At 45.4% G+C, this 12,083-nt stretch overlaps 1 long non-coding RNA gene across 2 annotated transcripts; it reads right to left on the reverse strand.

Moving 5' to 3' along the window:
* Nucleotides 1–542: 542 nt before the first annotated feature.
* On the reverse strand, nt 543–11,182 carry LOC311578358. 2 transcript variants are annotated; one of them, XR_014772862.1, is made up of 3 exons: nt 10,762–11,182; nt 4,199–6,593; nt 543–1,226 (listed from the first exon to the last, which is right to left on the reverse strand). It is a non-coding gene; the product is annotated as an uncharacterized lncRNA (long non-coding RNA). The 2 variants fall into 2 exon arrangements; XR_014772863.1 differs by having other exon boundaries at nt 6,439–6,593; nt 10,762–11,170.
* Nucleotides 11,183–12,083: the final 901 nt, after the last annotated feature.

Below are 12,083 nucleotides of genomic sequence, written 5' to 3' on the forward strand. Positions count from 1 at the left end.
TTCTAAGATCACAGGCATGTGTGGCTGTGGCTGTGCCTGGCTTTTTGATGAGAGCGCGGGGAATTCAAGCTCAGGTCCTTCCTCAGGCTGTTTTACTTGCTGAGCCATCTCCCCAGCCTGCCTGCTGTTTCATTGTTTGAGACTTCCAGAGGAGGCCGGAAGAAGGTTCCAGAACTCTCCTGGAGTTGGAATTGCAGGAGGTTGTGAGCTGCCTGGCCTGGGTGCTGGGAATCAGCCTGGGGTCCTCTGGAGTAGCAGCAGGCACTTTTAACCATTAGCTCATCTCTCCAGCTCTTTGCTTGCTCCATTTCTTCTATGCGTGAGATCCATCAATGAAATTTCCTCCTAGGGCCATGTTCATGGAAAGTGCATAGATCCAGAAAGGTATTTATTTGGTCGGAAATTTACCTGTACAATTCTCCCCTAAATTATCAGAACTACATTGTAGCCTGTCTCAAATGGTAAAGTCCTCCCCCCCCCGACCCCCCCATCCCCTCCCTCCCCCCAACCCTCCCTCCCCTCCTCCACCCCCCCCCCATTAGGTAAAGCATCAACAGGCAGAAAACCAGGAAGTAGGCACCAATGCGCCTTCCTGTCTTCCTTTCTCCTTTTTCGTCTTTGGCTCCCCACATTCCCTCTTGCTCTTTCCCACCATTTCTCTACTCGCTGCATCTCTTTCCTTCCTTCTTTGAGAAATGATTTCCTTTAAGACTCAAAGCCACAGGTGACTCAGAACATAGATTTACCCCCTCCCTTGGGGATGAATTTAAAGGAAAGAATGGTATAACATAAGAAAACAAAGGGTTAGAACAGAGCTGTCACACCTTTGTGGGAACTGTTGTTTTGAGTACTGGCATTGGTGTTCACAAATATAGTGTGAAGGTTACCAGATGCCATGAGCTCATTGTTGGGGGACGGTATATGTTTGCTAGGAAAATAATAGCAAGGTGATTTAAGTGTGTGTGTGTGTGTGTGTGTGTGTGTGTGTGTGTGTGTGTGTCTGGATTATGCCCATGATGTCATGACAGTGGATGGGTATGGACTTAACAAACAGTGTGAGGAAGTATAATTATGCAACCAGCGGGCTTTGTGGTGACTGTCCAGCAGCCTGGAACTTCAGCCATGTTTGCTAGGGTCTTCTCAATGCAGACTCCACTGTGTTACTTAGACTTTCTGTCCTCTGATGGTTTTCTGTATTCACTGCAGGCGAGAAGTGCTTCCTCAGGCTGCCAGAGAGGAAATACAGGTCAGGACAATCTGGGCATCTTTTGGGGAGAAATCCCTTTGGTCCAGAACTTAAACATATCCACAATAGCCTGATCTGTGAACATCAAACAGATGAAAACAACAGGAGGCAACAAAGGAAAAAGCATTGATTAGTGATGGCAGGCAAATCAACCCAAATCCCAAACCAGCCTTTCTGTCTCTGGAATCAACTCTAAAAAGTATACGGGATAAGATGTTTTTTTATATAATAAATACAGAGAAGCAAAGAGGAGAAAAATTAAATTCACCTACAACCCCAGCATTCAGGGTTAACTGCAAACATTCTGTGGTATAGATATTCAATATATGTGTCTATGTGAGTATGTCTGTCTGTCTGTGCTATTATCATCTACACAATTCAATGTAATTCAATAAAACTTACAAATAGTTATGTTTTTGACCCTCTTAGTTGGCATACTATCATTTTTCTTTTAAAAATTATTGATTGCTGTTGCATATAAGGCACTTTATAAATTTTTGCTTCATATAAGGATATATGTCATCCTCGTTCATCAAAGGAAACGAGGCTACCAATTTGACAGAGGGAGTGACACGGGCAACATTGGAAGGAAGGAATGTGGGAGGGGATGTAGGGTGAAAGGGAAGAGGAAAGGTCTAACTATATTTCAATTAAAATAAACGAATAACAGGAAGACTTGAAGCTCTAGGACAATTCCATTTGAGCTGCAAAGTGGAAGGCCAGGGCCGGCCAGCTGTATGTCTCAGCAGCTGCGCAGAGGAAGATGGCGGAGAAGAGAAAGAGGGAGCAGCGCTGCTTGGGTCAGGCGTGAGAGCCCCACTGGGACAAGCATCTCCATGGCTGGGAAGTGAGATAGCCAAAGTGCCAGAGCGAGCATGCTCAGGCTCTGGCCTGCGCCTGAAGGAGGAAGACAGGAGAGAAAAGACCCAAGAGAACCTCACGGTGAATCTTGGGCAGTTTGTCTGTGCTTGAGACTGTTTTTGTTTTGTTTTGTTTTGTTTTGGCACTTTATGGCACTGTAGATGTTTGTTTAGGATACACTTTAAGTTGGGGTTCCATGTGGAAGCTGAATATTCTGGTTGTTGTTGTTGTTGTTGTTGTTTTTAATTTACAGCCTGATCTCTGCCTTCTGAGCTCATTCCCTCCTCCCTCCGAGTCCCACCCTCACACTCCTCCCCCACCCCCACCCCTGCTCCCCTATCCCTTTTATCTTCAGAGAAGAGGAGGCTCCCATGGAAACCCACCCACCCTGGTACATCAAGTCACAGCAGGACTAAGCGCATCCTCTCCCACGGAGGCCAGACAAGGCAGGCCAGTTTTGTGAGAGGGATCCCAAAGCAGGCACCAGTGTCAGAGGTAGCCCTACCCCGCTGCTCTAATTGTTAGAGGAGCCACAAGAAGAACGAGCTGCACACCTGCTACATATGTGTAGGAAACCTAGGTCCAGCCCATGCATGCTCTTGGTGGTTCAGTCTCTGTGAGGCCCTTGGTCCCAGCTTAATTTACTCTGCAGGTCTTCTTGTGGTGTCCTTGACCCCTCTGGCTCCCTCTACCCTTCCCCCAACTCTTCCCACAAGACTTCCCAAGCTCCACCTATTGTTTGGCTGTAGGTCTCTGCATCTGTTTCCATCAGCTGCTGGATGAAGCCACTCAGATGCTATGCTAGGCTCCTGTCTCCAAGCATAGCGGAGTATCATTAATAGTGACAGGGCGTGGCTCTCTCCCATGCGGTGGAGCTCAAGTTGGGCCAGTCATCGGTCTTTATCTCTATGCTTCTTGTAGTCAGGACACATTTTGGGTCAAAGGTTTTGTTTGGGGGTTGGTGTCCCCCGTCCCTCCACTGGAAGTCCTGATTGGCTACAGGAGGTGGCCTTTTGAGTGACGTAACCCAGACCCAGGCGGCACTCATGGTATATCCTCATTTGTAAGTTGATATTACTCATAAAGTATAGTGTAACCAGGCTACAATCCACAGACCCAAAGATGGCAAGTAACAAAGAGGACCCAAGGGAGGATGCTTGAATCTCACACAGAAAGGGGAAATAAAATAGACATCTGAAGTAGATTGAGGAAAGGAACTGGGGTGCGGATCAGGAGTGGGAAGGGAGGAAAGCTGAGAGAGAAAGGAGATCAGTAGGGGAGCATCTAGGACGGAGGAGGCTTTGTCTATGGGGGCGGTCCTAGCTGAGATGTCAACCCGAGGGGGCTAGCAACATCCTGAAAACTTTATTTATTTACGTTTAATATGTCCCGATGCCAAAAGGTCGTCAGCACGTTTTTTTTTTTTTCCCTCATCAGCAATGTACAATCCTCACTCACTCCTCCTGAATAATATAATCGTTAGGATTAAAGGGAACATCTAAACATGGGATTTAAAAACAAAAAATGATGAGGCAGTCTGATGGAGCTATTCTGAATTTCCAGGTTTCTCTTTAGTTTCAGATTTTAACTTGACACAGCTTAGAGTATCACCTGGGATAGGGAGCTTCAACTGAAGAACTGACTGGGTCAGAGCCTACTTGTGTGGAACTCTCTTGTGGGAGAGTCCAGCCCACTGTGGGCGGCACTACCCCTAGGTAGGTGAGCCTGGGTGGTATGAGAATGCTGGTTGAGCAAGCCAGTAAGCAGCACTTGTTCTTGCTTGACTCCTACAAAGTAAGGCTTTACTGCTTGTCATTACCGAATGACTTAAAGCCAGACTCAACACAGGAGCCCACAGAAGTGGTTATGCCCGGGGTATTGTTCATCCAGTTAAAGGAAAGGTCGTGTCTCTCTTGCCTTATTCAAAGGGGCGGAAGCTGGCTTCCTTCCAGGTGGGATATCCTGATTGGAAGTTAACTCTGCCACCGGCCTCTGCTCTTTCCTTGGGATCATTTTGACACAGGTTCCTTAGAGAGTGCGATGTCTACACGTGCTGGTTTGCACACACAATACGCTGGACATGTGACCCACCTTAGTCATCCACTGTGGCTTCGGAGTACCAGGGCAGGGGGAGCGGAAAGAGTCTGAGAAACTTGGAGGTTCTTCCTGGTAAGCCTATATCAAAGATCAGTGTTTGCCTCCTGAACAGCTGTTGCATTAATTATTCCTGATATAACAATGAGTAATACATTTCCACAAACTCTTCAGAGCCTGCCAGCCGTGCACTGAATGCTGTACAATATGCTTAGGTCAAAGTCCTTGTTAGACCTTTGAAGAAGCATTTCCAATCGTATCGTATGTTCCCAAGGCTCTTTTCGGGGGATCAAATGTTTTCATACAGATGAGATTGTGCATGGTGGGTGATCAGACTGGAGGGTCCCCCGAGACACGTCTCTGCATTTGAACAGCACCCATCTTCCCTGTTTCCTTGCTCAAGGCCTCGCCGGGCAGTCTTGACTAGCCTCGACCTCACAGTGATTTTCCTGCCTCAGCTTCTTGCAGGCTGTGATTACTGTCTTATGTTTATTTATTTTAAGATATTACTCTCAGTTTTAATTATGTGTGAGCCTACGTGTGAGTTTTTGCACACGAATGTGAGTGCCCCAGGAAGCCGGAGAGTGATGTCACATCCCCCAGAGCTGAAGTTACAGTTAGCTGGCTGACGAACTGTGGGTGTTAGAAAGGAAACCCATGTCCTACGAGGAGCAGTGAGTGCCCTTAGTCACGGAGCTCTCTCTCCAGCCCCTGTTTTATATTTATAATGTAAATCCTTATTTAAAAAAAAAAAAAGATACACAGCCAAATCTCTTATCGCTTATGAGATTCAGTTAAAGTAAAAGACATAATTAGTGATTATGACATGTTTAAATAACGATAAGATAAAAATGTCTAACCTCATAGCAAAACACACGCTCACTCACTGCCTAACCCCTGTCCATCTTGGGCTAGAAAATCCCCAACTGTCTTTCATGCCTGACTGGAAGTTTAAGATGTGGTACCCTGGCTCCAATCCAGTGCAAAGGGGAATTTGAAGAGTGCTTCACATATCTGTAAATTTCCAGTCTCCCTGAACCATTTGTGCTAGTAGCACAGGGGGGAAAAAGGTCGTTTTGTTTTTGTTTTGTTTTAATATCTTAAAACCACACAGTACTTTGGGATGTTTTTGGATGAAAAGTTCAAGGAGAGGATTAATTTTATAACTATGGATCGTCACAAGTGCATTCTAGACTTACTGCGTAGTGTTAGTGAGGTTTGCACTCCTGGCTTGCTAGACGAAGCACTGTGAATTACTAACCCTGTCACTCACTTGATCATGTCTCGAAGCCTAGTTAACTGGGGTGTACCGGCATAGGCTTGTGTGTTGTCCTGTTTGTGTCTGACCTTACTTTATGAGAGAGGCAGTGCTCTCCTTAAGCATTACAGCGAGACGATCTGTCAGTTCCCTGAAAGTGATGCCGGTGCAGAGGACCACCACAGGCAAGAGAGCAGGGAGGAGGCTTGGGAAGGTCTTTGATCAGGAAATTGGTTTGTGAAAACAGCAACAAACCATCTCGACCAATGGAAGTGAATGCCTCTTGCAAGAGCTGGGCAATAATTGGTTGAGATGAATACTTTTTTTTTTTTTTACCCCATTTTGTCCTATGGGTTAAAGGTAATAGTTAAGATCTGGAGGTGCAACTCAGTGCGTAATCACTTACTTATCCCCCCCGACACCAAAATGAAACAATGCATCGTGGTCCTGAGCAGGACGGTGCATGCTGACAATCTTAGAGCACAGAAGGCAGACGCAGGAGGATCATGAGGTCCAGGGCAGCCTGGGCTGCAGAGTGAGGCTCTGCCACAAGCAAGCAAGCAAACAAACAACAGAAGCGTTTAAAAGGCACAGTTAGGTGCTAAGGAGAGCTCTCTCATGAAGAGAGGCACCTGTGGTATGCTCTCTACACAGGCCCCACACCCACTGGGTGTGTCTAGTGAGTTGCTCATTGTGAGAGGCCACCTTGCTCACAACTAAACATTGCAGTGGTGACTGGCCAGCATCTATTCAGAGGCGCTGGAAACATTTATGCAGGCAGGATATCTGTGGTTCTCATCATAAGGACGCCCAAAGGTCTCAAGGACTCCCAATGACTGCTCGCACTCCCAGCGTCCTCGAACATCTGCTTAATCCTTGTGGATGGGCCACGCTCATTGGGCATTTGAGTTTTCTGTTCATGGTCTCATAATTCACACATGTTAAGTTAGAAACTGTAGGTGGAGAGAGCATCTGGTACCTCTCGAAACTCTTTCCGCATCCATATCTCTGGGACCACTTCCTAGTTTAGATTGCTGGACCACATCCTGTCTGGTGGATATGTGGTCACTTCTCCGTAAGCCAGGCCTTCCTGCTCGTCTGGTGATAGATAGTACTGCAGGTTTTAGCTGTTTGCTGTAAGAGAACAGAAAGGGTATGTTTAAGCACCTTCGAGGTGGCTTGTCTCGTCAGCAGGATAAAGACTATCGGATGCGTCATACAACCCAGGCTTGCACAAGTAAACGTGAGAGACCAACACTATGCTTGCTGTGTAGAGCAAATGGCTCATCTACTGCCCTGAGGGGCGTGTGTGCTGCTGAGCATTTATTTATACTTCTTCCGCAGACAGAGTGTACTGACATCGTAATGATTTTCCTCACCTTTTGGTAAAATTGAGGTAAAAATAAATTTCAACGTGTATTTTAGGCTTTATGAGGATATTCTGGAACATACACACTCCCATTATGTGTCAGTTTCTTGTAAATTAGTAAAACGTTACAATCTATCCCTCACAGCCCAAATGTTGTTATTTCTACTTTTTTTTTTATTAAAAAGTTCATACGATATATTTTGATCACGTTTTCCCCCTCTCTCAATTCCTCCCAGATCCCCCCATCTCCCTAACCCCCCAACTTTATGTTCTTCTTCTCTCTCTTTAAAAGCAAATAAACAAAAATCAAAGTGAGCAAAACCAAAATCAAATAGGAAACAACCCCTTACACACAAACACAAACACAGAAATAAAAATAAACAAGCAAAAGGCCAACAAGGCAAAAAAAAAAAAAAAAAAAAAAGCTTAAACAAAGCAAAACAAAACAAAGAGTCTACAAAAAAATGAAAACACGAAGTTTACAAAAATACCATTGAGCTCACTTTGAATTGGCTTTCTACTGTCTGGCATGGGGCCTACCCTTAAGTATGTTTAATAGATCTACTGAGACTTTGTTGCAGAAAACTAATTTTTCCTTGGCTAGCAGGTGGCAATTGCAGATAACTTCTTGGTTAGGGGTGGGAGCCTTGCACACTTTCCTCTCTCAGCCCCGGGGATCCTTCTAGACTGAACCTGTGCATGCTGCCCGTCTTAGTGAGTTTTTATGGACATCAGTCCTGCTGTATCAGGAAAACACTGTTTCCTTGCAGTCATGCACCACCTCTGTCTCTTACGATCTTTCTGCCTCCTCTTCTGCATAGCTATCTGAGCTTTGAGGGGAGGGGTTTGATGAAGACACCCCTTTTAAGACTTAGTGCTTTTAATGGCCAGCTTGCCTTCTTGTTCTGTGAATGAAATTTGGCTGATATTGGCTTCAATACATGTAACTATCTCATCTGTCATTAGAAGGGTCATTCAGTCTTAGGTGTTTGGAGAAAATCGTCAGCAGGTAAAAATCCAAGTTCCCTTGCCAGTGTCCACAATGAGTACTTCTCAAGTGCTGCCAACTCCAGCACCAGTGGGGGTCTTTTTGTCCCTGGCCTATGTAGGCAGCTGCATATACATCACACACATACACACACACACACACACACACACACACACACACACACACACAGATACACACAGACACACACTCATAATTAAAAACCAATACAAATAATTTTTAAAAGGAAAGGTAAATTTCACTCCAAAAACTATTAAAAGAGCAAATCAACTGAGGGTTGGAGGTGATTTTTTTTTTTACAATATTCTTGGCAAATAAAGAATTAACCAGCAGAAATGACGAAGCTTTAAAAAAAATACTCTCTCTGATGGACTTTAAAATTTCATATACTTGCTTTCTTGTCTAGCAGAAAGGGAGAATTTACCCAAGACAACATAAGATTATTAAAGGTGGTTTCCTTCTAGAATGACCCCTGTAAGGTGACATTTCATTCAGGGCATTAAGATTTTTTCCTATTATAGATACAATGTGTGTCATAAGAAAGAAGAACTATTGTTTTTTTTTTTTTTGTTGCCGTGAGATTGGTGACTGATTTCCTTTTGTAACAGAGTAAAGGATCCAGTTCAGGGGATGTGAGAGAAAAGATGCTGGGGATGGGCTGAAGACAAACTCTAGGTATCTCAAAGGGCAGAGTTTATCCGGTTTGTCTGGTCTACTTCCCTTGGGAGCGTCAGCTATCTGCGGAGGTCCTGATGGGACCTTCTGGATAGTTGGCTTTCAATCTTGCCACTCATCATAGAGATAACTTAGGTGGTTTTGGAGAAACTGCTAACGGTATGTGGTCTGTGTGCTTATGTGGGAAAGGAGATACCCATTTGGAGGATGCCGGGGGAGTAAATGCTGATAAGCGTGGTTTAGATTGTGTTAGCTTCCTGAGTGCTGCTTGGCATCTTAGCATCTCGGGGAAACTTGCATAGATGCCTGTGAGTTAGAGAGACTTGGCTGTGTCCCCATCAGAGCGGTAAGAGATTTGCAGTCTCTCAGGCTCAGGATATAGAATGTTCTTGCTCGATATTCTTGCTTGAGCAAGGAACACAAGACGACTACGAGGCTACGTGTGAGTTACCATGTGCTTACGAAAGGGGGACCGTCATTGCCTCACAGGTTTATGAAACACTTACGGTGCCTTTTAAGCCGGGCGCATCCTTCTAGGGATATAAAAATGGACAATCAAGTTTATTTTTAAAGTTCCTTCAATGAGTTATTAAAATAATAACAATAAAAAAAGAAAGTTTCTCAGTCACCCACCCACCCCTATCCTTGTCTCTCAGCAAGACTGTCCCTTTAGCTTTACCTAAAATCCCCAAGCCAGATAAGAGTCAGGATCACATCCGGTCTTCCCAGAAAATGCTGCTGATCTGGAGCTCCGGCCTTGGGCTTGCTCAGACTTGATACGGTGCCCATTCCTCTTGCCTGGGTTCTGGATCCCCTTTTCAAGCCAGTTTTTTGTTTGTTTGTTTGTTTGTTTGCGCTTACATTTGCTTTTGGCCTCTCTAGACTTTGTGCCTGTCCCTTTCAAAGCTCCATGATATTCGAAGTGTGCATCACAGAGCCCCTGTCTGTTGACTTCCGGTGACGTCATAGCCCTGACCTCATTTGGGAGATCATCACTTACACCTCAGGTTTTAAATTAATTCTGTCTTCATTGAGCAGTCTAGCCTAGCAAACAGTGAGCTAGAGCAAACCCTCCCTCCTTAAAAAAAAAAAAAATTTGTAGATTTAGTTTATGCGCACGTGTGGTTTTCCCTGCATGTATGTGTGTGAACCATGTGCATGCCTAGCGCCTGCAGACCTACATGTATGTACGCCTAGTGCCTACAGAGGCCAGAAAAAAAGGCAGTGAATTCCATGGAACTAGAATTACAATGCTTGCGAGCTGCTGTGTGCTGCTGGAAACAGAACTTGGATCCTCTACGAGGACAACAAACGCCCTTAACCACTGAGCCACCTCTATAGCTCCACCCCCCTCCTCCTCCCCCTCCCCAACCTCCCCGCAACCCCCCCGCCCCCCCGCCCTTCTTCAAGTTGTTTTTGTCCAGCATTTTATCTCAGCAACAAGAAATACAAGCTTTCCCACTTGGTGCTCATAATACAGCGAGAGAAATAACCGGGGTGGGGGTGGGGGTGGGGCAGAGAGTGAGTGAGAGCGATGGACGATGGACGGAGAGAGGGACTTTCAGTGTATAAGAACACATGCAAGCCATGTGTTTAACGTTCCTGACCTTGGGTTCCTAACTTGTAAAGTACGACTAATACTAATTGACCTGCCTGCAAAGCGAGTCTAGGACAGCCAAGGCTACACAGGGAAACCTTGTCTCAAAAAACCAAAAAAAAAAAAAAAAAAAAAAAAAAAAAACTAATTGACCTGCCTGGTCTGTGTCCTACCTAGGACGGCTGTGTGCCCGAATTTAGAATTGTTGCCAAGAACACAGTTCAAGTTCTATTTGAATAAAAAGGAGTCACTGTTATACTCGTTATCAAAATCCATAGAGGATGCGCTTTGTGTCATTTTTAAATCTTTTGTTTTGCCCCCAGCTTTGCTTTCTATAAAATAGGAAACCACCAAATGAAGACTCCTGTATTTTTAGGGCACTGGTCTGTGAATCACAGATTTGTTTCCACTAATGAGACAAAGGAAAGCAAGGAGAAAGAAATCCTGGCGGCATCAACACATCCTATTTCCTATTTTAAACTCAATGCCAATCACCCCTAAACCTCAAAACCCCAAATCAAATTTAGGTCCTTATGATGGCCCAGGCCGTGGGATCTAATAGAAGGGACCTGCTGGGAAAGTGTCTGGGCTCGTCGCCCGGCCTTGTCCCAGTGGCTTTTTCCTCTCTCACCCCACGTCTTCCCCCCCAACACACCTGTTTGCAGATAGATCCTTCCTCTCTGCCTGGGCTTCTTGCCTTTGGTCTTGACCACCTGTTAAGGATGACGCAGAAACAGCTTCTACGCACATCCTTGCCTTGTTGCTGCCTTCAGGATCCCCGACTGGGCTGATTCGCCCCACAGGGTGGTTATTTTTAGCCGTTATCTCCCAGTGATTCTGTTTTCTTTCCGCCACCTTTTGACCTGGTAGCTGGAAATAAAGTTCGCCTTCCATGAAGATGAGAAAGTTGTCAGCAATTTCCTTCCTGCCCGCATGAAAGGACCGGCCACAGCAGAAGCTGGGAAGTGCCTGATGGGCTCAGTCCCTTAGTTCTGAAAACACACGCACCTCAGGAGCGACTCTACAGTCATCAGTGTGCATCGCCCAGAAGCCCGTTGCTTGGAGCAGGCAGCTGGCTTTTCAAAGGGACTTGAGGATGTTCAAAGGAATGAGTAAGAATCTTTTTCATCTTCCTTTGATCACAGTTACTAAGCTCAAACATCTGAGTACTTTGACTTCTTTTTTTTTTTTTTAGATGGGGTTCTCTGTGTAGCCCTGGCTGTCCTGCACTTGCTTTATAGAACAGGCTGGCCTTGAACTCACAGAGATCTGCCTGCTTCTGCCCCCCCTGAGTGCTGGGATTACAGGTGTCAGCCACTATGTCCGGCTTGAAATATATATATTTTTAAAAAGGGACCAATCAACAGACATCTGCTTGGATTTAAGGCCCACTCCATGAGATGGAAAACATCTTCAACACTGCTTTGGGTGGCCAGGAACCTGAGACTAAATAGGCCAGGGACTGAGGGGGGAAACTAAACACTACTGTTCTGCTAAAGAAACATGGGGTAATAAAGTGACTTTTGATGATAGTCTACTGTATTCATATGTCAATGTCTAGAGACGCTTCCTCCTGCAGTGGATGGGAACAAACACAGAGATCCCCAGTTGAACAATGTGCAGACAGTAAGAGACCTTGGACGACTCAGTCCTAAATGTGATGTCTCCAACAAATCCCTCCCCTCAGGGCTCAAGGAACTCTGTGGAAGATGAGGCAGAGAGATGGTAAGAGCCAGAGGTGATGGAAGACGCCAAGAGAAAGAAGGTTTCCTAAATACAACAGGACTGACACGCATATAAACTCACAGAGACTGTGGCGGAATGCACAGGGCTTGCCCAGGCCTGTACCAGATGGGGTCCCGGAGGTCAAAGAAGTGGACGCGTGCACCTTTATCCCTAAGCCAGAGGCTATCTCCAACTGGCAATCGTTTGCAAGTGAAAACTTAGTTTTTCTCTGTTGAAGTCTCACTAGGTATA

The sequence above is a fragment of the Acomys minous genome (genome assembly GCF_964271855.1).
Source record: "Acomys minous genome assembly, chromosome: 12".
NCBI classification, from domain to species: Eukaryota; Metazoa; Chordata; class Mammalia; order Rodentia; family Muridae; genus Acomys; species Acomys minous.